This window comes from Oryctolagus cuniculus, chromosome 2 (assembly GCF_964237555.1).
Source record: "Oryctolagus cuniculus chromosome 2, mOryCun1.1, whole genome shotgun sequence".
NCBI classification, from domain to species: domain Eukaryota; kingdom Metazoa; phylum Chordata; class Mammalia; order Lagomorpha; family Leporidae; genus Oryctolagus; species Oryctolagus cuniculus.
The window spans coordinates 72,714,390-72,740,216 of record NC_091433.1 but is presented as its reverse complement, the minus strand read 5'-3'; the positions used below and the strand labels follow the sequence as shown (position 1 = coordinate 72,740,216).

Sequence of the window (25,827 nt, the reverse complement as noted above, 5' to 3'; positions counted from 1 at the left end):
CTGATGCCTGGGACTGGGCCAGGCCAAAGCCAGGAACCCAATCCAGATCTCCCATGTGGGTGGCAGAGATTCAACTACTTGAGCACCCCCACAGCCTCCCAAGGTCTGCATTAGCAAGAAGATGGAGTCAGTAGTTACAGGCAGGAAGTGAACCCAGGCACTCTTGGGTGAGACATGGGCATCTTAACTGGCATCTTAACCACTTCTGCCTCACTCTTTTACATTCTATTTTTTTGTAGTTTTGTCTTTCAGGGTAATATAGAGTCATTGTCTTCTTGCGTATTGCCATTCATATTTGAAGAGAGATATCTTTTCTTTAATATGTCTTGTCTTCCCAAGATTGGAAAGAAGCTCAATATAGAAATATTATCAGTTTTTTAAAGGTCCATTTATTGATTTGAAAGGCAGAGCCACAGAGAAAGAGTGAGAGATTGATCTTATATCTACTGGTTCATTCCACAAATGGCTGGAACTGAGCCGATCTGAAGCCAGGAGCGTCTTCCAGGTCTCCCACGTTGGTGCAGGGGTCCAAGGACCTGGGCCAACTTCCACTGCTTTCCCAGATGCATTAGCAGGGAGCTGGATTAGAAGTAGAGCAGCTGGGACTCAAACTGGCACCCATATGGAATACCAGCACTGCAGGCGACAGCTTTAGCAGCTGTGTTACAGCGCCAGCCCCTCAATTTCTGTTTTAAAAACTCTTTTCTATTTGTCAAGCACTTTTCTTAATTTTACTGTCACACTAGTTCTGTGATGTGTTTCAAAAATGATAAGACTGAAGCTCCAGTGACCTGCCCACACGTGGCTGGTGACTCTGAGAGCTTATGGGCTAGTCTCAGAGCACTGTGCCTGTCTTGGCCACAGCTGCTTCCCTGCTTTTTGCACTGAGCACCTGCAGTTTCTTTAGTTCTTTTGGTAGTGACATGATCTCCAGACCCCTCACTCCATCACTCTTTACTAGACATACACCTGGCAGCAAGAGCATCCATTCCACCTTTGTGGATCATTGGGAGACACAAGTAAATAGAACAGTCAAACTAAATCCCTGCCCTCATGAAGCCTACATTCTGAGGGTTTATATGTTTCTCAGGCCCTTGTCTCCACAACCCACCTGAAAAAGAGTTGAAAACAAGGAGAGGGATTGGTGGTGTGGTACAGCATGTTAAGCTGTCACTTCTGATACTGGCATCCCATATCAGAGTGCAGGTTCAAGTCCTGGCTGCTCCGCTTTTGATCCAGCTCCCTGCTAATGCTCCTGGGGAAGCAGCAGAAGATGGCCCAAGGGCTTGGGTCCCTGCCAACCATGTGGGAAACCAGGATGGAATTCCATGCTCCTGGCTTTTGCCAGCCCTAGGCTCAGCCATTGCAGCCATTTGGGGAGTGAACCAGCAGATGTAAGATGGAGTCTATCCGCCTCTCTGCCTTTCAAGTAAATAAACATTAAAAAAGAAAAAGAGCAAAAGAGTTGGAATGGTAGACTTTGTGCTGTTGAATTGGAATGGAAATTTTGTATGAAAACTTTAAGAGATGTATCTGGCATCTCTGTTAATTTCCCTGTTTTTATTACTTCATGAACTCCTGTGATTTAAGAATAATGTCATCTTTAACCAAATCGTATCAGTTTATTTCCAGAACACAAAAGAAGACCACAGGAAAATTTTTGGCAATAGAATGGAAAGGTTCCTGATCTTATCAGAGGTTATTTGAAATAAAATCTAAGCAAGGTGAAAACATAGAAGCTGTGATTTTCAGAGCCAACAGACTTTGTTTGTTCTGAAATATGCTTTGAATTCAGAAATACAGAGCAAATTGAGAATGTTATATGTTTGAGAAGCTGAACATGGATTAGGAATGAACTAGCGAAGTTGTAAAATACATAACAGTATTTCAGAAAGTATCATGTTTCAGTTAAAGTCGCTGCTTTTTATTGCCAGTGACTTATTAATGTAAGTCTGTGGAAGTTTTTGTGGCTAGAAGAAATGAATTTTAGTATCTATTATAATTCTGGTATAGCTACATTATGAAGGTCATATGTTTGTCTTTAAACATTGATTTTTTTCTCTACTGCTTAAGTTCACATAATTACTACATTTTCAGTCCTGAGATAGTTCCTGAATTTGAATGTTAAAATCTGTTGAAGATGAAGTTTTATTTATATATTTATTCTTTTCATATAAAGAGGTCTAATTTCATGGATTTCGTGTATGTGATTTTCAGCCTCCCCTCTTTCTTTTTTCCACTTTCAATTTTTATGATAACATACTTTCAGTTTACATTATAGTCACAGGCTTAATCCTCCACTAAATAAAGAATTCAAAGATGAAGTTTTAAAATTCCAAAGTTTTTGAAATGTATTTTTGATAAAATCTTGATGAGGACCTTCACAATTTTTATTACTTGAGTGGTAGGTGGGCTGTCAAGAGCCTAGGAACAGCTAGAATTCTGCTTTTAGGTTTTGTGGCACATAGGAAAGAGCATGGGCTTTGGATCTTAGGCTCAAATCTGCCTCTTTATTTTTAGCAAGCTCCTTAACATCCCGAACCTCTGTTTCATTGTCTGGTGATGGAAGTTTTTCCTGAAGTGGTGGGGTTTTAATAAAGCAATGTATGTCAAAAGCCTAACATGTTATAGCAGAGTTTATGAATAGTCTCGATTATTATTTGATTTTTATAACCCACAATCTGTTGTAGAATAACCTTGCTTAAAAATGGAATGTTCTTTGGATTACTTTGTCTTCCTGTAAGAGAGTCTCATATTTTCTGTTTTTTCTTTCACAACTTGTAAAAGTAAAGAAGTGTCCCGTGCTCCATCGATTCTGAGTTTCTCTTCAGTGTGCTATATTGAGCTAGATGATGTAATTGTGAGCTAACATTGGCTTTTACCCAGGCCGTGGCGACAAGTTTCTTTCCTTAAGGCACACTCTGGATAGTGTTTCATCTCAGTTTAGAATGTGTACTTCATAGCTGGACTATTTATTGGTAGAGAACTGCCTGTGCTTCAGTTTCTGGGATGTGGTAATTAACACTTTGCTCCTCAGAGTACTCTCTTTCCTCAACCTCGTGTTTACTTTGGGAAACTTTGAGCTCTGCAAGAAATGTAAACTTCATGCTTATCTCTTTGGACAGCACAAACGTCAACAAAATAGAATCACTTTTAAAATGTTGGTTTCTTTTTTCATTGTTAAGACTTCATTATGTGGCTTCTAAAATGTTCAAGTGTATTGTAACCTATTATGGAGGGTCACAAGAGTCGATTTTGTGATTTTGTGTTCTGACTTGGATACAGTGTTGTTTGGGCTACCATAACAAAATACCACAGATAGGAGATTTAGACTGCAGGCATTAGTTTCTTACAATCCGGGAGGCTGCAAGTCTGAGATCAGGGTGCCACCATGGTTGGACTCTGGTAAGGGCGCTCTTCCTGGTTTGCCATTGGAAGCTTCTCCCTGTGTTCAGTGGAGAGAGCACCAGGCTGTTGTTCTTACAAGGATAATATTTCCAAGGGGCTGAATTTTGGGCAGTGGGTTAAGCTACCAGCTTGTGGCAGCTGCATCCCATATCAGATTGCTCCTTCAAGTCCTGGCTGCTCAGCTTGTAATCCAGCTTCCTGCTCATGTGCCTGGGAAGGCAACAGAGGATAACCCAAGTACTTGGGCCCCTGCCATCCATGTGGGAGACTTGGAGAGGGTTCTTGGCTCCTGGCTTTGGCATGGCCTAGCCCTGACCATTGCAGCTATTTGGGAAGTGGACCAGCAGATGGAAGATCCCTTTCTCTCCCTGTCTCCTTCTATCTCTGTCACTCTTTAAAATAAAGTGCATCTTTTTAAAAAGAACACTAATTCCAATATACAGTCCACATTTACATGACCTCATCTAAACCTAATTACCTCCCAAAGGCCCTGCTTCCAAATACTATCACATTGAGGATTAGAACATCATATGAAATACAGGGAGACACAGTCTGTAACAACTAGATAGTCTATCATCTTTCTCGGCATTGGTTTTCTCACCTGTAAAGTAGAGATAATAATAGTACCTACTTCATGGAGTTGTTGGGTAACTTAACTAGGCTAATATACATATTGCATTTAGCCTAGCTTCTAAAACCTAGCATGTCCTTGATAAATGGTAGCTCTAATTAGTAACAACAGAAATAAATGTCAGAATGATGGTAGTATTTTTGTGTACATGTATGAACATGTCTCATTCCAGGAATTTACCAGAACTCGTATTAGCTTTTAAATTGAGGGACTTTGCTGTGGCGTAGTGAGTAAAGCCGCTACCTGGAGTGCCAGCATCCCATATGGGTGACAGTTCAAATCCCAGCTGCTCCACTTCTGATTCAGCTCCCTGCTAATGTGCCTGAGAAAGCACTGGAAGATGGCCCAAGCCCTTGGGCCTCTGCACTCACATGAGAGAACCAGAAGAAGCTCCTGGCTCCTGGCTTTGGATTGGCCCAGCTCCAGCTGTTGTGGCCATTTGGGGAGTGAACCAGCAGATAGAAGGCCTCTCTCCCCACCTTTCCCTCTCTCCCTCTCCCTACCTCTTCCTTTTTCGCACTCCCCCCCTCTCCCTCTCCCTCTCCCTCTCTCCCCACCCCTGCCCTCCTTCTCTCCCTGCCTCTGCCTCTCTGTAACTCTGCCTTTCAAATAAATTAATTAATTAATCTTTTTTTAAAAATGGTCAGTTTTAAAAAAATTGAAGGGCCAGTGTTGTGGCACAGTGGGTTAAGCTGCCACTTGTGATGCCAGTATCCCATGTCAGAGCATCAGTTCAAGTCCTGGCTGCTCCACTGCCAATCCAGCTCCTTGCTGATGCACCTGGGAAGGCAGCTGATGGCACCCCAAGTACTTGGGCTCCTGCCACCCATGTGAGAGATCAGGATGTAGTTCCTAGCTCCTGGCTTTGGCCTGGACCAGCCCTGGCTGTTGAGGCTATTTGGTGAGCAAACCAGGTGATGGAGGATCTGTCTCTGTCTCTGTTCCTCTTTCTCTGCCTTTTAAATGAAATAAATTAATTCATCTTTAAAAAGTTGTTTAAATTGGTGACTGAGGTCTCTTGAAGCAATTGTCAGTGAGTCTTGCTCTTCTTCCCTATTTTTGCTGCCAATTTTTTCTTCCAGGATAACTGAACTTGCCATCTTGGAAACTTGTTGTGTTCAGTGCTGTCCCTCGGGGTCAGCGTTGTGCCATTACTAGGCTCTTCTTTTGCCTTAGACCTTGCCTTTGATGCAGGTGCTTATTTCTACTTGGCATGTGGCTCCATAATCTTTCCTTCAAACCCTTCAGACTGCCACTCTTTGTCCCCTGCCATTCCATATTTTCTCCCTTACTCACTTGAAAGTCACTTAGAAAAAAATAATTTCTCTTAGTTTTTTGAGTAAGGGTGACCATGTTCCCAAGACAGGTGTTCACATTGAGTTGGCCCAGCTGGCTGATGGCTTAAAATATTCTCCATAACCTCTTCTCTATAAAGTCTTCCAGAATAATCCAGTAGGGGCACGCTGTGCACTCTGGGAATAGATTTGACATTGTTGTCTACAACATTGTAGAATTTCTGACTGATAGATACATCTTACGCCCCAAGGGTGAATTAGGAAGTTTTCTGAAAAATGGAGGTAGTGCTTTTATAGTGAAACATGTATATCAAGCCATAATATACTTAGTTCTGCATATGGGCACTGGTTCGAGTCTCGGCTGCTCCTCTTCCCATCCAACTCCCTGTTATGTCCTGGGAAAGCAGTAGAAGATAGCCCAAGTCTTTGGGCCCTTGATCCCACTTGAAAGACTTGGAGGAAGCTCATGGCTTCGGATTGGCCCAGCTCCAGCTGTCATAGCCATTTGGGAAGTGAGCCAACGAATGGAAGACCTCTCTCTCTCTCTCTCTCTGTTTCTCTGTAACTCTGCCTTTCACATATTCACATAAAATGTAAATAATTTTTTTAAAAAAATCTTAAAATGCAAGTTATAAGTGACAAATAGCAAGCATGTTTTAGGAAAAAAATAATAAAAGTTGGAAATTTTCCTATCAGACATATGTTCGATCAATATATGTCAAAACAAAGTTTAATACACATAACCTTTAATGAAAGTATCAGGACTTTTTCAATACAGAAATTTACTTTCGTTTCAAAAAATTAAATATATTTTAATATCTTTGGCAATTTAATGGTGTATGGTGATTTCCAAAGAGAAGGGTTGTCTGAAGATGCACAGGACAGTTTCTGCCTGCAGGTTCATTAAATGAGCACGTGTTGAGGAGCGAGTGATACTCCAAATGCATACAGTGCCCTAGTTGAGGGCACTGGGGTTGAGTGCCTTCCAGAGAGGGATCAGTGGGATGGTATGGCTGTCAGGTAGGGAGGGATCACTCCCACTTGGGATGGTCAAGAAAAGGATTCAGGGAGAATATGGGCCTTCGGAAGGACCGAGAGGAGTAAAGGGTATCCACGGGCAGGCAGCAGTTCAGCATACCTTGGTGGGGAAACCACATGCATGAAGGACTGGAGTTTGCACTTCTGGCACCCTAGCGCACAATTCTCTTTGACCAAAGTAAAGGGAATGTAAGGGATTTATGGGGCAGGGAGAGGAAGAGGAGGAGGAATAATTATAATGGCTTCCATTTATTGAATGCCTACTGTGTGCTGGACATTGGTTTAAACTTGCATTAACTGATTTCATCTTAAATGAGATAAGTCCAGAAACATAGATTGGGGTCATGTTTGAGATGTTGCATGATAGGATAAGGAGCCTTGTAAGCATTTGAGTTGGTGATGAGGTATCTGAATTGTAACAAGTTTCTATGAAGTGAGGAACTGAGAATGTTGTTCACTGAAACATTACATTGAAGGAATCTGGAATATTAGAAGTCCCCATGAGCAAGGGGATCAGTATTTGTGAGAAATTGATTTTATTTTTTTTAAACTTTTATTTAATGAATATAAATTTCCAAAGTACAGCTTATGGATTACAATGGCTTGCCCCCCATAACATCCCTCCCACCCGCAACCCTCCCCTTCCCCACTCCCTCTCCCCTTCCATTCACATCAAGATTCATCCTCGTTTCTCTTTATATACAGAAGATCAGTTCAGCATACATCAAGCAAAGATTTCAACAGTTTGCTCCCACACAGAAACATAAAGTGAAAAATACTGTTTGAGTACTAGTTATAGCATTAAATCTCAATGTACAGCACACTAAGGACAAAGATCCTACATGAGGAGTAAGTGCACAGTGACTCCTGTTGCTGACTTAACAAATTGACACTCTTGTTTATGGCCTCAGTAATCACCCTAGGCTCTTGTCATGAGCTGCCAAGGCTATGGAAGCAATGGATTTTAAAAATAGGTTTGGGGCAGGCATTTTTCACAGCAGTTAAGATGCTGTTTGGGATGCCTATACATTCCATATTAGAGTGCCTGAGTTTTGAGTCGTGGCTCCACTTCCAATTCTAGCTTCCTGCTAATACATACCACAGGAGTCAGCAGGTCCTGGTTCAAGTTCCTGAGGTCCCTTCTACCCACATGAGAAATCCAGGTGGAGTTCCAGGCTTCTGACTTTGGCCTGGCCCCACTCTGGTTTTGTGTTGTGGACATTTGGGGAGTGAACCAGGAGAGAGAGACAAGATCTCTCTGTCTCCCTTTCAAACTAAACAGCTTCAACAAAAAATACATTTATCTTGATACAAAATATTTGGAAAGCCATGCATATTTTTTCTAATAATATGCATTTTCTTTTTTACTCCAGTATTGATTTGTGATCACAGAACTACTGTATAAAAATATTTAACTGTCATTAAAAATCCATTCTATTATCCGCTTTAAAATTACTTAAAATTTTAACCTCAAGCTAAGAGATACATTACTGAAATGTCCTTTTGCAAACTTATTTCAGGGTTAGCATTTTGTAAGATGTGATTTGCTTTTGGAAGAAAGCATATAATTCTGTAAAGATATTTAATGTCACAGATCTGTTGATGTTGATTGGGCCAATATGTGCACAGTTAATACATTTCTTTTCCTGTTAATTTGGAGTGGAGGTGGGTAGCCATTGAGCCTTTTTGGGATATGTACCTTCTAGGAAAACTGTGCTTAAGAAATGAAATTGTGTGTTTTGATAAAGAGAGGTCAAAGATGTTTATATTTCAGTAAAATGGAGAACTCGTACTGTATTTGGTATACTTTGTGTTTTGCCCACACAGAAAAAAAAACCTTATTCTGTATTTGTTCTCTGTGATCAATGTCCAGAGAGCAGAATGTAAGATTCTAAGAATTTGCAGCAGCTTAATTTGGCAAGGTTCTGATCTTTCCTTGATACTTAATTCGAGGCACGCAACTTCTGGCCTGTTGATTTGTGTAAGCTTGGTTAAGAAATTACACTGAGGGAGTTATGCTGCTTCATCCACACTAATTCCTGCCCGCCATGTATCAGTGCCTCTGGAATTCTGTTACCAGACCAGATCACATTGTTAAGGGAGCCAGGAGCTTCAGAGAGGGGTGCTAGACAGGAAGATGCAGGGCTGGGATGTGGCCTCTTTTCAACTTTCTGGCAGCAAGTTTTTCATTAGCAGAGTGCTGGGATTTTCTTGGCAAAGGAGGAAAATCCAAGAGGCAAAAAGCCTTGAAGAAAACCCAACTCTTGTATCCATGCCCGGAATGTTGTGTTGCTGGCATACAGCCAGTTGTAAAAGGAAGAAATCCAACCCGAATGTGGAGACAAGTTTCTTAGTGCTTTTGTTTCCCTGTTTAAAGTTTTTCTCTCAAGCAACTTCTGCAGGGAGGTATTAGGCAGTGACTGTGCATAAGGAAATTGTATTTGGAAAGTTTTTTTTTAACTGAAGCTACTAAATATCCTTGTGTCTGTGCCCTTAATGACTACAGTGGCTGTAGCTACACAGCCTCTTAGTTAAGAGAAGGAAAGTGATCCAGGCTATACTTAGAGACTGAAAACTTTATTGGCCACAAGAAGCAGAACTGAACGTGTGTCCTGGGACTTGAGTGTGTTTTGCTCTCCTTTATACCATCCTGGTAAATGGACAAGAAGAGAGATTGAGCAGGATGTGGCAGGATTCTTAACTACTTTTATTTGTCACATTTTCTCAGATGGTATTGTAGAGTGCTGCTTGTCCTCACCTTCTGATGCCCAGTTTTGACCTGGGCGTTTGAATACCCTCTGAGATACAGACTAGGTTCTTAGTGCCTGGTGTAATGGCTTGGTAAGTTCTAGCTAATCTCAAATGAGAGGAAGTGTCTTTGTGACTTCCCAGAAATATCTCTGTGGAGGGAAATCTTCCTACTGTGTGCTAACTGGAATCAGGCATGAGGGCTGGTGTTTGAAGAGGTTCTTTACAATATGAGGTTGACTGTACAAACAAACAGCAGTGAAGCGAGCTAGAAGGAGCCCCTGTCACTCTTCTGTGGCACCCAGGCAGGGGGCCTCTGGACCTACTACACATGATAAACTTCTCAAACTTCAGACCACTCTTCTCTGGGGATTTTCTGCCACTGATGGCTGAACCTAATCCTAAAGAATTCAGGGGACTGTGGCAGTGGAAGTAGAATTGAAGATGGGTAAAATTCAGTCAGTATAGAAGAATTTTTACTATACACAGTGTTCAAAACAAGAGAGACTAAGACGGACTAACAAGTCCTGGGATGAAGGCATTAACACATATAACATAAAGATAACCAGGCTAACCCACTTGTAATTCTTTTTACATAGAAGTGAGACTTTTAAACCTGGAAGATTTTTGTAACCCTGTAGTTTTATGAAAGCTGTGAAGTTATTTTGAATTTCTCCAGTATATTCACAGGCTTCTGGAAGTTTCAGGTGTGTGTGTTTGTGTTTGCGTATTTTAAGATCAATTTATTTATTTGGAATGCTGAGTGACAGGGAAGAAGAGAGAGATACCTTCCTTCTGCTGGTTCACTCCCTAAATGGCCACAACAGCCAAGTCTGGGCCAACCTGAAGCCATCCTGCTGCTCTCCCACGTGGGTGGCAAGGACCCAAGGGTTATCTTCCTCTTCCTTCCCAGCTGCATTAGGGAGCTGGATTGGAAGCAGAGCAGCTGAGACTTCAGCCAGTGGTCTTACAGGATGCCAGTGTTACAGGTGGTGGCCATCAGAATCAACCCTTAAGGCATTCGGATCTGGCTGAAGAGCCCATGAGAGTTTCGCAAGAAGGGAAAGCCAAGACACTATTGCAAAAAAAAAAAAAAAAACACTAAATGAAAGATCTTTGTGAGTGAGATCCCAGGGGAAAAAACAGACCATCAAAGAAGGAGGTACCTTTCTCTGAAGGGAGGAGAGAACTTCCACTTTGACTATGGCCTTGTCTAAATAAGATTGGAGTTTGTGAACTCAAGAGGCTTCCATAGCCTTGGCAGCTCATGACAAGAGCCCTGGGTGATTACTGACGTTATAAATAAGAGTGTCAATTGTTAAATCAACAACAGGAGTCACTGTGCACCTGCTCCCAATGTAGGATCTCTGTCCTTAATGTGTTGTACTATGCGAATTAACAGTAAAACTACTACTCAAACAGTACTCTATACTTTGTGTGTCTGTGTGGGTGCAGTCTATTGACATCTTTACTTAGTAAATACTAAGTTGATCTTCTGTATATAAAGATAATTGAAAATGAATCTTGATAAAGAATGGGATGGGAGAGGGAGTGGGAGAAGGGATGGTTGCATGTGGGAGGGAGATTATAGGGGGGAAAGCCACTATAATCCAAAAGTTGTACTTTGGAAATTTATATTTATTAAATAAAAGTTGAAAAAAAAAAAAAAAAAACAGGTGGTGGCCAAACTCACCATGTCACAGTGCTGGCCCCCAGATGTTTGGGGTTTAAAGTGCATTTGTGATTGACCAGACAATCTGTGTTGTAGTCAGATTGGGGTGATGAACAGTTTCCTTTAAAATTTGCTTAATGGCCTAAAGTTTTTGTAAACATTTCTCATGGATTTGAAAACAGTGTAGATTCCCTAATTTCTGGGTACATATTTCTGGGTATGTAACTCCTATACATTGATTTGTGTATTTGTTAAATTGCTTGGCTCCCTGCCTAGGATGTAATTTTTATGAGGGTAAGGACTTGATTGTGTTCACTGTTCCATCTCCAGTGCCTAAAACATAGTCCCATCATAACACTGCTTCCAAGTGAAATACAGTGAGTTAATTGTGCTGCTCAAACCACCTGTAGCATTGATAGTTTTCTGTAATTTTAGTATCAACTATTAAAGGGGAGTAAATTGAAATCTTTCACTATAGACATGCATGTGTCAGCTTAACTAGTTCTTACAGCTTTTGCTTCTTGCATTTTGAAATTATTAGAATCTGTACATTTGTAATAATTTATTAATAACAAAGTTATTATGTAGTAGTAATAGCTCTTATTAGACTTTTATCCTTAAACTCTGTTATATCATATTAATATAACCACCTCTGTTTTCTTTTTTATTAGAAGTTATCTGGCTTGTTTAATTATTATTATTATTAGCATCTGCTTGGTTGTCTTTATTTGTTATTTGTATTTGCCTAGTGGTTCTTTCTCCATCCATCTACTTCCAATATTTTTCACATTCTTTTGATTTGATGTATCTCAGTGATAAACTATGTAACTGGAATTTTAAAAATTCCAATCTAGTACTCTTATTTTAATTGGAAAATTTTCTTTTTTTAAAAAAAAGGGACTTATTTATTTATTATTGAAAGGCAGAGTTGGGGGGAGGTTATATCTTCGATCCGCTGGTTCACTCCCCAAATGGCTACAATGGCCTGAACTGGAGCCAGGAGCTTCTTCCAGGTCTTTCACTGGAGTACAGGGACCCAAGCACTTGGGTCATCTTCCGCTGCTTTCCCAGGCCATTATCAGGAAGCTGGATTGGAGATGGAGCATTTTGGACTTGAACCAGCACCCATATGGGATGTTGGAGCTCCAGGCAGAGCCTGAACACACCACTGACTCACCATACATACTTTAGAAACAGCCTCTGACTCTTTTTCCTAACAGCAAAGAATTTAGAATACATGTAATTACTGTGTTTTGTTTTAGTTCATGAATGCTCTTTAGCTGTGTCTAATGCGCTGTTTAACTCATTCACTGTGTTTTAAATTTCTATAATTATATTTTTCCAGGAGGTCTGTTTGGTTCTTTTTAAAATCTGTCTGGTTATTTTGTTAGTCTCTTGTTTTGATCCATATTTTGAAATTCGATCTTTTATTTTTATCAACATTTTTTCAGTGTGTTCACTTTAAATAAAAATATGTAGACCTTAATATCACCGTGGAATGTAAGTTTAGATTAGGCAAGAGAATTTCACAAGTACAATAACGTATTCATGGTATATCAGAGTTTGTGTATAATGTCTCACAAACCAGCTTGCTTATAAACTATTAATCACTTCCACTGAGGGTAATTTAAAATTTATGAATTTTACACAGAAAATAATTTTAAAAAACTGCACACATTTTAAAAGTGTTAATTTACCTTTGTATTAGCAGTCAAAAACATGTTTATTTCAAGATGATATTTAAAAGTTACTCTAATATAACAGCAGCAAAAATAAATACTGCAATTACAAAAGAGCTAAACTAGAATCTATAATTAAATCAGCCTCAGGTTTATAAGTGTGATTCTGATATAAACACTACTATGCAGGTGTCTTAAAAGCATGCTGGCTTTTGCCGGCGCCGTGGCTCACTAGGCTAATCCTCCACCTTGCGGCGCCGGCACACCGGGTTCTAGTCCCGGTTGGGGCGCCGGATTCTGTCCCGGTTGCCCCTCTTCCAGGCCAGCTCTCTGCTATGGCCAGGGAGTGCAGTGGAGGATGGCCCAGGTGCTTGGGCCCTGCACCCCATGGGAGACCAGGAAAAGCACCTGGATCCTGGCTCCTGCCATCGGATCAGCGCGGTGCGCCGGCTGCAGCGGCGGCCATTGGAGGGTGAACCAACGGCAAAGGAAGACCTTTCTCTCTGTCTCTCTCTCACTGTCCACTGTCCACTCTGCCTGTCCAAAAAAAAAAAAAAAAAAAAAAAAAAAGGCTTTCGTTTAAACACACACACACATGCACACGCACACACCTCTTCAGTTGTGGGAGGCTGTACAAGGTACAGTCCATGAACTTTAAAAAACAGTTCGAGACAACCAGCTCTAAATACTGGAACACTCAACCAGTTTATGAGGCAGGCAGAAAAAAAAGTGAGTTAACTGAGGTAAATAGGACTCCTATCTAACACCCAAAGCATGTGATATTCTGCAGCAAACTGGGAGTAACTTCAAGGTTGGTCTGCTGTGTTCTGTAGGACTGATTTCATCACAAGAGTTTAAGAAGGGGGCATTAAAATGTGACATTGTGTTAACTTGACTCCCCTGAGTGACCTGGTGGTGCACTAGTCAGGCAAATCAAGCCTAAAAGAAAAAAGGTCAGTATTCAAAATTATTTTCTAAATCCACTCAAATTACTTACTTTTGACATAACATGTAACCTCATTATGAGATGTCTAAGTAAAGGAAGCATCTCCAGCAAGGCCAAGCCAGCATCTCTCCTTCTGAAGTTTAGGTTTCACTCAGAATTCCTGATACATGGAATAGCCCATACCAAGATTCATTGCTCCTAGAGCAAAGCCTTGAGCTGCCACATACATGTGGATCAGGTGCAGGGACATCTTAGTATTTCCTCTGCTTTCCAGTTTGTGTAATCCACATACAACAGTCTCTGCAAAACCTGCCATTCCAATGGGGTCAAATGATGCCTTTAGCTTCTCCAATAAGTTTGGATCCCTGATCTGCATACTATGAAGAAAGAAGAAAATCCATATTGGTTGAAATAATGAGTGCTTGAAGAATCTTCCAACATCGACAAATCTCACATACACTCCAACTGGCTTCTGGCCCAACTGTGCATCTTTTCAACTTTTCCTATATTGTTATTCCATATGCTTGTCTGAGATTTCCAGTATGTGAAGTCCTGGAGGTTTGTTTGTATTCTTTGTTTTGTTTTGTTTTGTTTTGTTTTGTTTTGTTTTGTTTTGACAGGCAGAGTGGATAGTGACAGAGAGAGACACCGAGAAAGGTCTTCCTTTTGCCGTTGGTTCACCCTCCAATGGCCGCCACAGCTTGCACGCTGCGGCCGGCGCACCGCGCTGATCCGAAGGCAGGAGCCAGGTGTTTCTCCTGGTCTCCCATGGGGTGCAGGGCCCAAGTACTTGGGCCATCCTCCACTGCCTTCCCGGGCCACAGCAGAGAGCTGGCCTGGAAGGGGGGCAACTGGGACAGAATCCGGTGCCCCGACCGGGACTAGAACCCGGTGTGCCTGTGCCACTAGGTGGAGGATTAGCCTATTGAGCCGCGGCGCCGGCCCTGTATTCTTTGTTTTATTTTTATTTGCCGTACTTTGTTGAGGGGTGGAAGGTAGATATTCCATCTGGTTCTGTTCTCAAATTCCTGTACAGGTGGATGGAGCTGTGTCAGGGCTGGGTGAGGCTGAACCTAGTACTTAATGCAGGTCTCCCATTTGGGTGGTGGGAACCCAATTACTTGAGCCAGAACCATGAATTGAACCAAGTGCTTCAGTGTAGAACGCAGGTATCCTAACTGGTGTCTTTGCTACTTGACTAAATGACCATCCTAGGCATTTACATATGTTGTTCTGTTGACTCTTTTTATATATATTTGTTTGTTTGTTTGAAAGTCAGAGTTACACAGAGAGAGGAGAGGCGGGGGGCGGGGGGGGGGTCTTCCATCCACTTGTTCAGTCCCCAGTTGGCCACAATGGCTGGAACTGTGCCAATCTGAAGCCAGGAGCCAGGAGCTTCTTCTGGGTCTCCCATGTGGGTGCAGGGTCCCAAGGACTTGGGTCATCTTCCACTGCTTTCCCAGGCCATAGCAGAGAGCTGGATTGGAAATGGAACAGCCGGGACTTGAACCAGTGTCCATATGGGATGCCGACACTGCAGGCGGTGGCTTTACCCACCCCCTACGTCACAGCTCCAGCCTCTCTGTTGACACTTAACATGTACATGTAGTGGTTTGTTTATTATGTTGTGTTTTGAAACTTTTTGTTGTGAATTCATATTTTGTTGAATTTAATTCCTAGGAATTTTAGAGGCCTTAAACTGGTGAGCTTTCCTCCAAAGATGGTTTGCATTCATGTATTTCAACATACTAGGGATCTATTTTACTAGGTGGACAAAAGTTTTGCTCACCTGGGCTGCATTAGTCCCTGATGTCCTGCCCAGGCATGGTAGAGTGGTTTCAGCCTTCTTACCTTGAAGACACCTGAGGCTTCACATCTCCGTGGGCACGTGTCTCTCATGACAGCTCTCCATCGACTCACCTTCTTTCATCTCATTCATGTTCATCTGCTTCTGTCCTCTCCTCATTCTCTGCCCTCTGAAATTTCTGTCACTTTCTGCTCAATCCTACCATATTATTTTTAATTTATCCCAAGTTTAATTGTGTTTTTGTAGGAAAGCTCTTAGAGTATCCAGCCTACTGTACTTATGGAAATAGAAAATCTCTATCATAATAGTGTATATACATTTCATAGTTTTCAGTAATCAACTATGATATGGAAAAAATACCCTTATACCTACAAGGTTTACCAATAGCTTATCTTTGAAAGATTCAGCTTCTGATTTCCAGAATGTTAAAATGTAGATAGGGTATCCCCAGTCCAAAACTCAGAAATCTGACATGCAGTGAAATCCAAAACTTTGAGTGCCAATGAGTTCAGAAAGTTTTGGATGTTGGAGTTTTGGATTGCAGACTCTGCAAATATTCCAAAATGTGAAATCTGAAACCTTTCTGATTCTAAGCCTTTTGGAGTAGGGGCATTCAACCTGTACTATTTGAACCTGCCTTCAAAAGACTGCAGTGTCAGTGTGCTGATATTTGAGCATAAGAAAATTTTATATAAAGAAAGAGAACCTTTGTGGTCCAAAAACACAATCAAGGATTGGTTTCATCTTTAAGTATCTCTACTTGTGGGGTTGGCAGCATGGCACAGTGGGTTAAAGCCACCAATTGCAGTGTCATGCCAGTTCAAATGCATGCTGCTCCACTTCAGCTACAGCTCCCTGCTGATGAACCTGGGAAGGCAGCAGAAGATGGCCCTGAGTACCTGGGTACTTGCCAACCACGTGGGAGACCCAGATGAAGTTCCAGGCCTCTGACTTTGGCCCAACCCTAGCCATTGCAGCCAGCTGGGGAGTGAACCAGTTGATGGAGAATACCCCCCCCCACACACACACACACTGCTTTTCAAATAAAGAGAAAAATAAATTCTCTTTTAAAAATCTATAAAAAAAATCTCCACTTTTAAATTTCTGATAAAAACAAAAATATGTGTTTCTACAGAATCTCTCAGAAGGTGCAGAGAGGAGAGTCTGCCCTTTGGTCTTACCCAGTTTCCCCTGAGGTGACTGCAGGGAACAAGTTGCAGAACACTGTACTTAGCCAGGCAGTGTTAGACACCATGGAGGAAGGGGGTTTTTCCCTCTCCAAGCATCAAAAGGTACCATGTCAGGTGATGAGTTGTTGGACACGGCGTTGTGGCATAGCATGTAAAGCCACCACCTGCGATACTGGCATCCCATATGGGCACCAGTTCATGTCCCGGCTACTCCATTTTTGATCCAGCTCCCTGCTAATTGCCTGAGAAAAGCAGCAGAGAATGACCCATTCCCCTCTAACCCATCTGAAGAACTAGCTGAAATGTTTGCTGTGTTTATATACAGAGATGTGACTTTGACGCCTAGCCCTGATTTTTTTTGTGTAATTGCTTGCAGCAGGAGTAAAAGCCTCATAGCTACAGTTTGCAATCAGGGACAAGTTTTCAGCATGCGTAACTCATTTCCCCATGCTATTCACTGTTAATAGTGATAACACTTTAACTTTTGGAAGTGGAGAAATTACCAAAAATTATTGATTGGGGCAAGAGTCAGGAATGACTCAGAGCATAACTCTGTCCCTAAATCTAGATGATGTTGTATCTAACGTGGGACTGTTTCCTACATGTTTTCCCCGACATGTGTACTATTAAAATTAGCCTTTAGCCCAGTGGAGAAGTTTGCCTTGACTTTTTTAAGGTAAGTAGTATCCTTCTTTGGGTGCCTCATTAGAATTCATTAGAATGGATATATTCATTGTGTGTATTCCTCTTTTAAAAAAATGTTTAGGAGTAATTTTTTAAAAAGTAACAGATCTGGGGCGGCGCCGCGGCTCACTAGGCTAATCCTCCGCCTTGCGGCGCCAACACACCGGGTTCTAGTCCCGGTCAGGGCGCCGGATTCTGTCCCAGTTGCCCCCCTTCCAGGCCAGCTCTCTGCTGTGGCCTGCGAGTGCAGTGGAGGATGGCCCAAGTACTTGGGCCCTGCACCCCATGGGAGACCAGGAGAAACACCTGGCTCCTGCCATCGGATCAGCGCAGTGCGCCGGCCGCAGCACGCTGGCCGCGCCAGCCATTGGAGGGTGAACCAACGGCAAAGGAAGACCTTTCTCTCTGTCCACTCTGCCTGTCAAAAAAAAAAAAAAGAAGTAACAGATCTGATATGTTAATTTTTGTGATTGTAGTAACTCAATCCCATGCATTTTAATCATCACGTTTTATACCTTAAATGTATATAATGAAAAAAACTGTGAATATGAAACAAATGGCACAAAACTTTGGCTGTATTTATTAGCATTTATTGCATTTTCTTCTTGTTTCTCAACAGATTATCTTTGCACTCACACAACAGTGTCCTAGAAAAAGGACAGCACACAGATAGGGGTTTGGACATGTGAACTGTAGGAGTAGTCAGTCCTGAGGGAGGCACAGGTGATAATCTGAAAGGATTTGTTTTATTTGGACAATGATATGTTTGCCTTTAAATTCTCATGGTGGATGTCTACGTGCCTCCTTAGTGACTGGCTCTGTTGAGTTCGCTCTTAGGGTACATGAAGCAACTAGGCTGTGAGCTGAGATGATGAAACATTGTTTTCCTGCTTGCAAACAAGGACATTTCCTACAAGCAGGGTTTGTTGAAACCTTCCTGTGAAAGATTCTTAAACAAACTTGGTCTTTGTTGACATCAGATAAATGAAATAGGCTGAGTAGTGAAAGTTTAGGAGTTTCAAACAGTTTATACAAGTTACACCTCTTTGGCAACATTCATAAAATGTTGGTCTTTTAGTGATAAGGAAATAATTGCTGATAGCTTAGAATATTCCCTAATGACTAGCTAGTGGATTCAGTCTACATACACTAGAGTTTTTAAAAGCATATTTCTAAATACGCAGAGAAAATGTAATGTAACTGCAAGGACTGTAACCCTAAAAAGTAATACTGTTTAGAAAGAAGAAAAAACAAATACAATCAAAATCCTAGTTAGAGAACAATGGTCAGAGTGAGGAACAAAAAGGGTAGACATCAGAAGCATTTGTTATGGCTGCCATGGGACTTGAGAGGTTCAGATTTACAAAATCAAAGAGGGGACAGGCATTTGGCACAGCCATTAGAACAGTGCCTGGAACACCTACAACCCCACATTGGAGTGCCTGGGCTTGAGTCCGGCTCTGCTTCTGATTCCAGCTTCCTGTTAATGCACACTCTGAGAGGCCACAGTGATGACTCAAGTAATTGGATCCCTGCCACTCTCCTGGGAACCCTGAATCCAGTTCCCTAGTACTGGATATTGTGGGCATCTGGGGAATATCCTAGAAGGTGCTGGATCTCTGTCTCAGCTTTTCAAATCAATAGTAAAAATAAAATACAAAAGAGTAAAGTAAGTAGTGTGAAGTTGTGGAAAAAATTCCACAGAAATGTGTGATTTGAAGTTATGTGAAATACTTTTAGGAAGAAGGTGACCAAAAAAGAGAACCTGTGTAGTAGCAATACTGCAGTACTAAATCCAATTTTGCTTTTCTCTGCAAAAGAAGAATGGTCAGATACCTGACCAGAAGGAGAGAACAAATGACCATGAGCAAACCTGAAGCCCACATTGATGAGACAGAGCCAAGTGGTTTTAAAAACTAGTTTGGTGCAAGCATTGTGGCTCAGTGAGTTAAAGCCATGGCCTGCAGCACTAGCATCCCATGTGGGTGCTGCTTCAGTCCTGGCTGCTCCACCTCCAATCCAGCTCCCTGCTAATGAGCCTAGGAAAGCAGTGGAGGATGGCCCGAGTCCTTGGGCTCCTGCACCCAAGTGAGAGACCTGGAGGAAGCTCCTGGCTTTGGCCTGGCCCAGCCCCTGTCATTGCAACCATTTGGGGAGTGAACCAGCAGATGGAAGTGCTCGTTCTCTCGCTCTTGCTCTCACACTCTCTCTCTAACTCAGCATCTCAAATATTAAAAAAAAAAAAAAGCCTAATTCAGGGTCAGGTCTGGATATTGAGATCTCACTGGTAAAAGAATTTGTAGATAGGTGTGTGGAGTGCCCATCTCTAATTTTGGAGGAGGAGCTCTGATGTATGGAAGAGGAGGCAGAAGCAAGGAGGGAGAGGGCTGTCCTTATTGTCCAACTGTAGACCAGTGTGGATTCTGCAAGCCTCAGATTGAGGATGTGGACACTGCTCACCCAGCAAAATTCCAGCAATTTGTGGTATGGACTTGGAAAAGAAGTAGTTGATCCCCGAAAGGCATCATGATTTCTCCAAGAACAATTCATGCCTAACAAACCCCACATCTTTTTACATGATTATTAGAATGATAGATTTGGGAAATTTAAACATATACTGTCGGGATTTCTGCAAAGCATTTAACAGCATTTTGCTATCATAATCTTCAGAAAAGGTTAATAGGAATGTCAGTTTCTAATTGGTTTTATGATATATGCAGAGTGTTGATTAAGGTCAGTGTCAGTTAGGGGGGATATTTTTGGTGGCAGGCCATTGTACTCTGCCTGTGGCTGTCAAGTTTAACATTTCAGGTCCAGCACCATGGCTCACTTGGTTAATCCTCCGCCTGCGGGACCGGCATCCCATATGGACGCCAGGTTCTAGTCCCGGTTGCTCCTCTTCCAGTCCAGCTCTCTGCTGTGGCCCGGGAAGGCAGTGGAGGATGGCCCAAGTGCTTGGGCCCCTGTACCCGCATGGGAGACCAGAAGGAAGCACCTGGCTCCTGCCTTCGGATCAGCGCGGTGCGCCGGCCGCAGCGGCCATTTGGGGGTGAACCAACGGAAGGAAGACCTTTCTCTCTGTCTCTCTCTCTCACTAACTCTGTCAAAAAAAAAAAAAAAAAGTTTAACATCTCTTTGTATCAGTGAGTCAGGTTTAGATAGAAGATAAGTTTATCATGTTTGTAGTGACATAAAGGTAGGATAGTTAATACATTGATGGACTTGTATTACAGTGTGATTCTTAAAATGCTGGATTTTAGATTTAAAAAACATCAGTAAAACCCAAAAGAATTGAGGAGACCTCTCCAAAAGGACATGAGGTTTTAACTGACTGCAAACCAAATTTGAATCTTTCATTCATTAAACAAATGTCTACTGCACTCTGTTTTATATTTGAAAAGCTATGAGGACACTGGAGATGCAAAATTAATGAAACATAGGCTTTCATTTCAAGAAACTTAATAGCCTAAATGAGTATTAATTTCCTAAAATTGTCATTAATATATCACAAATTAGGCAGCTTAAAATAGCATAAGTGTACTGTCTCATAGTTCTGGAAACTAGAAATCCAAAATCGATAGCTGGCCTATGCTTCCTGTAAAATCTGTAGGGGAGAATCCTTCCTCAAGCTTCTGGTCATGGCCTTCAGTCTGATGGCTTTGTGCTTATAGCTGATTTGCTCCAGTTTCCATCCCAGTCATCACCATGCATTCTTGTGTGTCATGTGACAATCTCCTATGACATTAGTCATATCAGCTTAGGAACTACCATAATAACCTCATCTTAATTTGATGACATCCACAAAGACCTTATTTCCAACTAAGGTCACCAAGTAGGATACCCAGTTTAGGATTTCAACATATCTTTTTGGTGAACACAATTCAAACTATAACAAGGAGTGAAACATGCTCATCCAAATTCTTACCTGTGATTGTGGTAAATATAGGATGTGATTGTGATAAACATAGGATGTTAAGGCCATCTGACTACCACATCTGTCACTCCATTGATCGCCAGGGTTGATTCGGCTGATCCGGATGGGTAGGCAGGTGTCCCCTCCCTCCCTCACTGCTCCATGTGCGTCCCTTCCGAAGCTGCATACTCAGTTGACAAGAACAACCTTCCCCTCTAGAGGAGGACCGGTCTTCGGTCAAGGGTATACGAGTAGCTGCGCTCCCCTTCTAGAACCTCCAAACAAGCTCTCAAGAAAGGGGATATAAAAACACATGATGCTGTGAGAACAAGTAATGCAGTCCTAATAGTTTAGGTTTAGGGAGTGTCTAGAGTGACTGGGAGCTCTCCAAACAATGAAGAGGAGTAACTTTCCAGCAAGGAGAAAGAATGGTGCAGAAAGGCTTCAGCCGATAACAGGCTTCCTGTTCTGAGGAAGTTAAAAGGAAACCCAGTGTAAGTCAAGGGTAGTAGGAGGAAGCAGAAGATGGGCTGAGAAGACAGGAGCAGACCCAGCAGAGCTTTGCATGGGATGTTGAAGCAATTTGTGTGGGCCCTTAAAGAGTAAGCAGAAAGAATTCATCAGAATATGTAGGATGAAGTAAAGTCATAAGCAAATTAGACTCTATACTTGACCACACCAGGGGCTTTGTCTTCTTGGGAGTATCATTTGCTTTCCCAGATTTCATTGTACTAGAGAAGTCTTGGGAAGATGGCCATTTGGACTTATTTGAAAGAGAAGGTTTGTCTGTATTTGATCTTGAGGCAGAATTAAACCATTGGAGGGGAGTTATAGGAGGAGCGCTCCATGTGATGAAAGACCATCTAGCAGGGGAAGCTCCCTAGGGAGGAACAGGATAACTTGAAAGTTAGGATTCTCCTGGTACATAGGAGGTGGCCACCCATTAATGAAAGGAATCCTCAGCAAAACGAGATGGGAGGTGATTTCCTTGCAGGCACCCTATGAGAAGTAGCCACTTGGGTTTCAGTTGTGTGGTTAAGATTTCTAAATGATATCTACCATGTACTATATAGTTAAAAATTAAGGGGTGAGAATTTGACCTGGTGGTAAAGATGCTAGCTGAGGTGCCTGTGTCCCTTATCAAAGTGCCTGGGTTCGATGCCTGGCTCTGCTCCTCCCCGAAGCTTCCTGCTGATGCACAGCTTAGGAGACAGCAGATGAGGGCTCAGATATTTGGCCCCTGCCACTCATGTTGGGGACTTGGATTTTGACTCTCTGCTTTGACTCAACCCAGTCTTTTTAGGCAAAAATTTATTTTTTTTAATTAAGAGAATACTTGAAAATGAAATCCACTCAGGGACTGTTAAGTAACTGAATGTACTGACAGACATCCCAGGAGTTTTTCTAACAGTCTGCTGCCCCTGCTCAGCATTGCTTGTCTTCTCCACACTCTGCTGAGACAGCAGGAATCGCCCTGAACCTCCTGTCTCAGTTACAGTCCTCTTTTCTCTCGGCCTCTGTTCCCTCAGCTGCTCCTGGTGCGCTTGTTCTATCAAGCTGGTTTCTAGGAATCAACTGCCAAACATTTATGTTAAGCCAAATACATCCTCTTTAGAAGTGATGGTATGTGAATGTGTACATTCTGTTGTGCTCCCCCAGGGCAGGGAGGAAGCAAGAGGGGACACAGTATAAGCAACACTGTTCATCCTCCTCAAGGGCCAGGTGACCCAGTCTCTGCAGGCCGCATTTCAAGGCGGCACTGACCAGCTGTCGCTCCCCCTCTTCGTGGAGGAACGACACTAAACCCTGCCTAGGCTTCATATCCGAGTCACGGCACCAATATGTCGCTCCCCCTCTTCGTGGAGGAACGACACAGGACCCTGCGCTGTTCTTTCGTCTGCTCGGCCCTCCCCGGGTTTGCTGCTGGTTCTTCCCGGGTTGGCTACTATCCCTTCCACCTCCGTGGAAGGGCAGTTCCCCCTGGCCACATTCCCCACTTCCGCAGGGGAGCGGCACACCGCCGGCCGGCTCTTCTCGGGGGCTGCACAGGTGTTCCTTCAGCTAGATGTTCCCCTTAGATGTTCCTGGTGCATGCCGTCTCTCTCCTCCTTTATAGTCCTCCTCCGCCAATCCCAACTCGGCTGCCCACACGCCGAGTACGCTGCTCTCCTCCAATCAGGAGCGAGTCCTACAGTTTATTGGTTGAACTGGAGGCAGCTGTGTGGAAGCTGTTTACTTCTCTCCCAGCGCCATATTGTGGGAGAGCAGATGCATAGAATAAGTCTTAATTCCAGTAACTCAGTCCAGTCCGGGCTGCTCCCCACAGATCCTCCTTTCTTTTTATTTTTTGGCGTTGATACGCGCCTGTCTTCGGTGTCCCGTGGCACACACTCTGCTCTACTTGCTAGAGTTGCCACAGGTTCTTACAAGTCCTATCAATCAGGCAAACCGAATCCGGGTCCTCTCTTCGCCATGTTGTGAGGAGGTTTTTAGGCGCTGATGCGTGCCTGTGTTCGGTGACCTGCGGCTCATACTCTGGTCGAGCCGCCTGCTGGCGCTTACCGCCTTAATCAGGCAGACCGAATCCAAGCTTTCTCATTGCCGTATTGTGGGGGAGACTTATTAGTGTTGGTTCGTGCCTATCTTCGGTGATCTGCAGCTCATACTCTGGTCGAGCTGCTTGCTGGTGCTTACCGCCTTAATCAGGCAGACCGAATCCAAGCCTTCTAATTGTTGTATTGTGGGGAGGCCTTACTGATGTTAATTCGTGCCTGTCTTCGGTGACCTGCGGCGCATAAGCTGCTAGCCGCCGCAGGTGCTCATCGCCTCACTTAATCAGGCAGACCGAATCCAAGCTTTCTCATTGCCATGTTGAGGGGAGGCCTTTCTATTTCTCTATTTCTCTATCTCCGGGCATTCCTATTTCTCCCATTTTACTTCTATCTTCCAGCATTCCTATTTCTCTCACTTTACTTCTAAACTTCTGTTTCTCTTATCCCCGCGGCTTCCCGGCGCCTCGCCCTGCCGGCAGCTTCACGGCTCCGCGCAGCTTCCCGGCGCCTCGCCCCGCCAGCGGGCTCCGCCCCGAGGCTGCTTCTCGGCGCCTCGCCGGCTCTGAGCCGCTTCAGCCTCTCTCATCTGCGCGGCTCGGCTTTGCGCGCACACTCCGCGGTCTCACACTTAGCCCAGCGTTCCCTATGTACTTGAGCCCCGCACGCTCTGTCTGCGCGCGGCAGCCTCCGCGAGTCACACAGCGTAGCTTACGTGTCCGCCACTAGCATTCAATCTAAGTTCCCCGGGCTAGCCTGGCGAATTCAACCCAGCATACGTCTCCGCCCCACGGTTTGGCTTCCCGTCCTTTGCTCCCCAGGCTAATCAGACGGATCCCAACCAGGCTTACGTTTCAGCTTCTGGTTTTAACTTTTCGCCCCCTATTCCCGGGCTAACTTGAGAATCCCAAAGTGGCTTTCGTTTCAGCCTCGGCCTGCCCCCCGCGGCTTCAATTTCCCTAACATTTTTCTCTACCCGGTATGTTTCCCCAAGCTTTCCTCCAACAATACTCCTCCCTCATTTCTCCTGGCCTCTCCCCACAGTCCGCATCCGAGTCTGTTTGTTCTAACTTTCACTTTCGCTTTCGACCTTAGAGATTTCTCCCAGCTTCCCCCCGTAGTCCGTATCCGAGTCTATGCCTAGGCTTTCAATAGCTTCTTCCAGCACCCTTTTCGTCCGGCTTTTCCCTAGGCTGTTTGCTAGTCTCTCTCTCCGATATTTTCCCAGTTCTTCCCGTTTCTTCCCTCCTAAGTTTGCTATCCGTCCTGGGTTTCCTATCCGAGCTAGGTTTCCTATCCGAGCTAGGTTTCCTATCCGTTCTAGGTTTCCTATCCGAGTCACGTTTCCTATCCGAGTCACGGCACCATTATGTCGCTCCCCCTCTTCGTGGAGGAACGACACTAAACCCTGCCTAGGCTTCATATCCGAGTCACGGCACCAATATGTCGCTCCCCCTCTTCGTGGAGGAACGACACAGGACCCTGCGCTGTTCTTTCGTCTGCTCGGCCCTCCCCGGGTTTGCTGCTGGTTCTTCCCGGGTTGGCTACTATCCCTTCCACCTCCGTGGAAGGGCAGTTCCCCCTGGCCACATTCCCCACTTCCGCAGGGGAGCGGCACACCGCCGGCCGGCTCTTCTCGGGGGCTGCACAGGTGTTCCTTCAGCTAGATGTTCCCCTTAGATGTTCCTGGTGCATGCCGTCTCTCTCCTCCTTTATAGTCCTCCTCTGCCAATCCCAACTCGGCTGCCCACACGCCGAGTACGCTGCTCTCCTCCAATCAGGAGCGAGTCCTACAGTTTATTGGTTGAACTGGAGGCAGCTGTGTGGAAGCTGTTTACTTCTCTCCCAGCGCCATATTGTGGGAGAGCAGATGCATAGAATAAGTCTTAATTCCAGTAACTCAGTCCAGTCCGGGCTGCTCCCCACAACCAGCTGCCAAAAGCACACTTAAAAGGAGTTGCACCTTCCTGTGTATCTCTTGATACTCCTTAAAATCCCTTTCATCCTCTCTCTCACTTCTCCCTACCAAGGATGCCATTTCTTACTGTTTATATAAGTAACTACACTTGCTATTAAATGTTTATAAGCAAAGAAACCCTCAGGATCTTTTGTCAAGAGAATTGTTTTCAGTAAAGTTAAAGGACCATTTAAACTTTTGATTGATTTTAAGAAGTGACTGATTATGTAAATCGTCAAAATTCCATTTGTTTAACATTTTATTTTTATATTAAAGAGGGTAAGACATTTTCATCAGCTGGTTCACTCTG

The 25,827-nt window shown here is 43.5% G+C and overlaps 1 protein-coding gene across 5 annotated transcripts in view; it reads left to right on the top strand.

Annotated features, from left to right (window-relative positions):
- The window catches only part of SLC7A2 (solute carrier family 7 member 2), an 88,135-nt gene that overhangs the window by 17,411 nt on the left and 44,897 nt on the right, over nt 1-25,827 (top strand). Inside the window, exon 1 of one of the 5 annotated variants that reach the window (XM_051842593.2) lies at nt 16,955-17,090. The exons of the other annotated variants lie outside the window; for them this stretch is intronic. The gene's annotated coding sequence lies outside the window, so the exon portion shown is untranslated. Of the gene's footprint in view, nt 1-16,954; nt 17,091-25,827 lie in introns of those variants that run through there. 5 annotated transcript variants of the gene reach the window in all.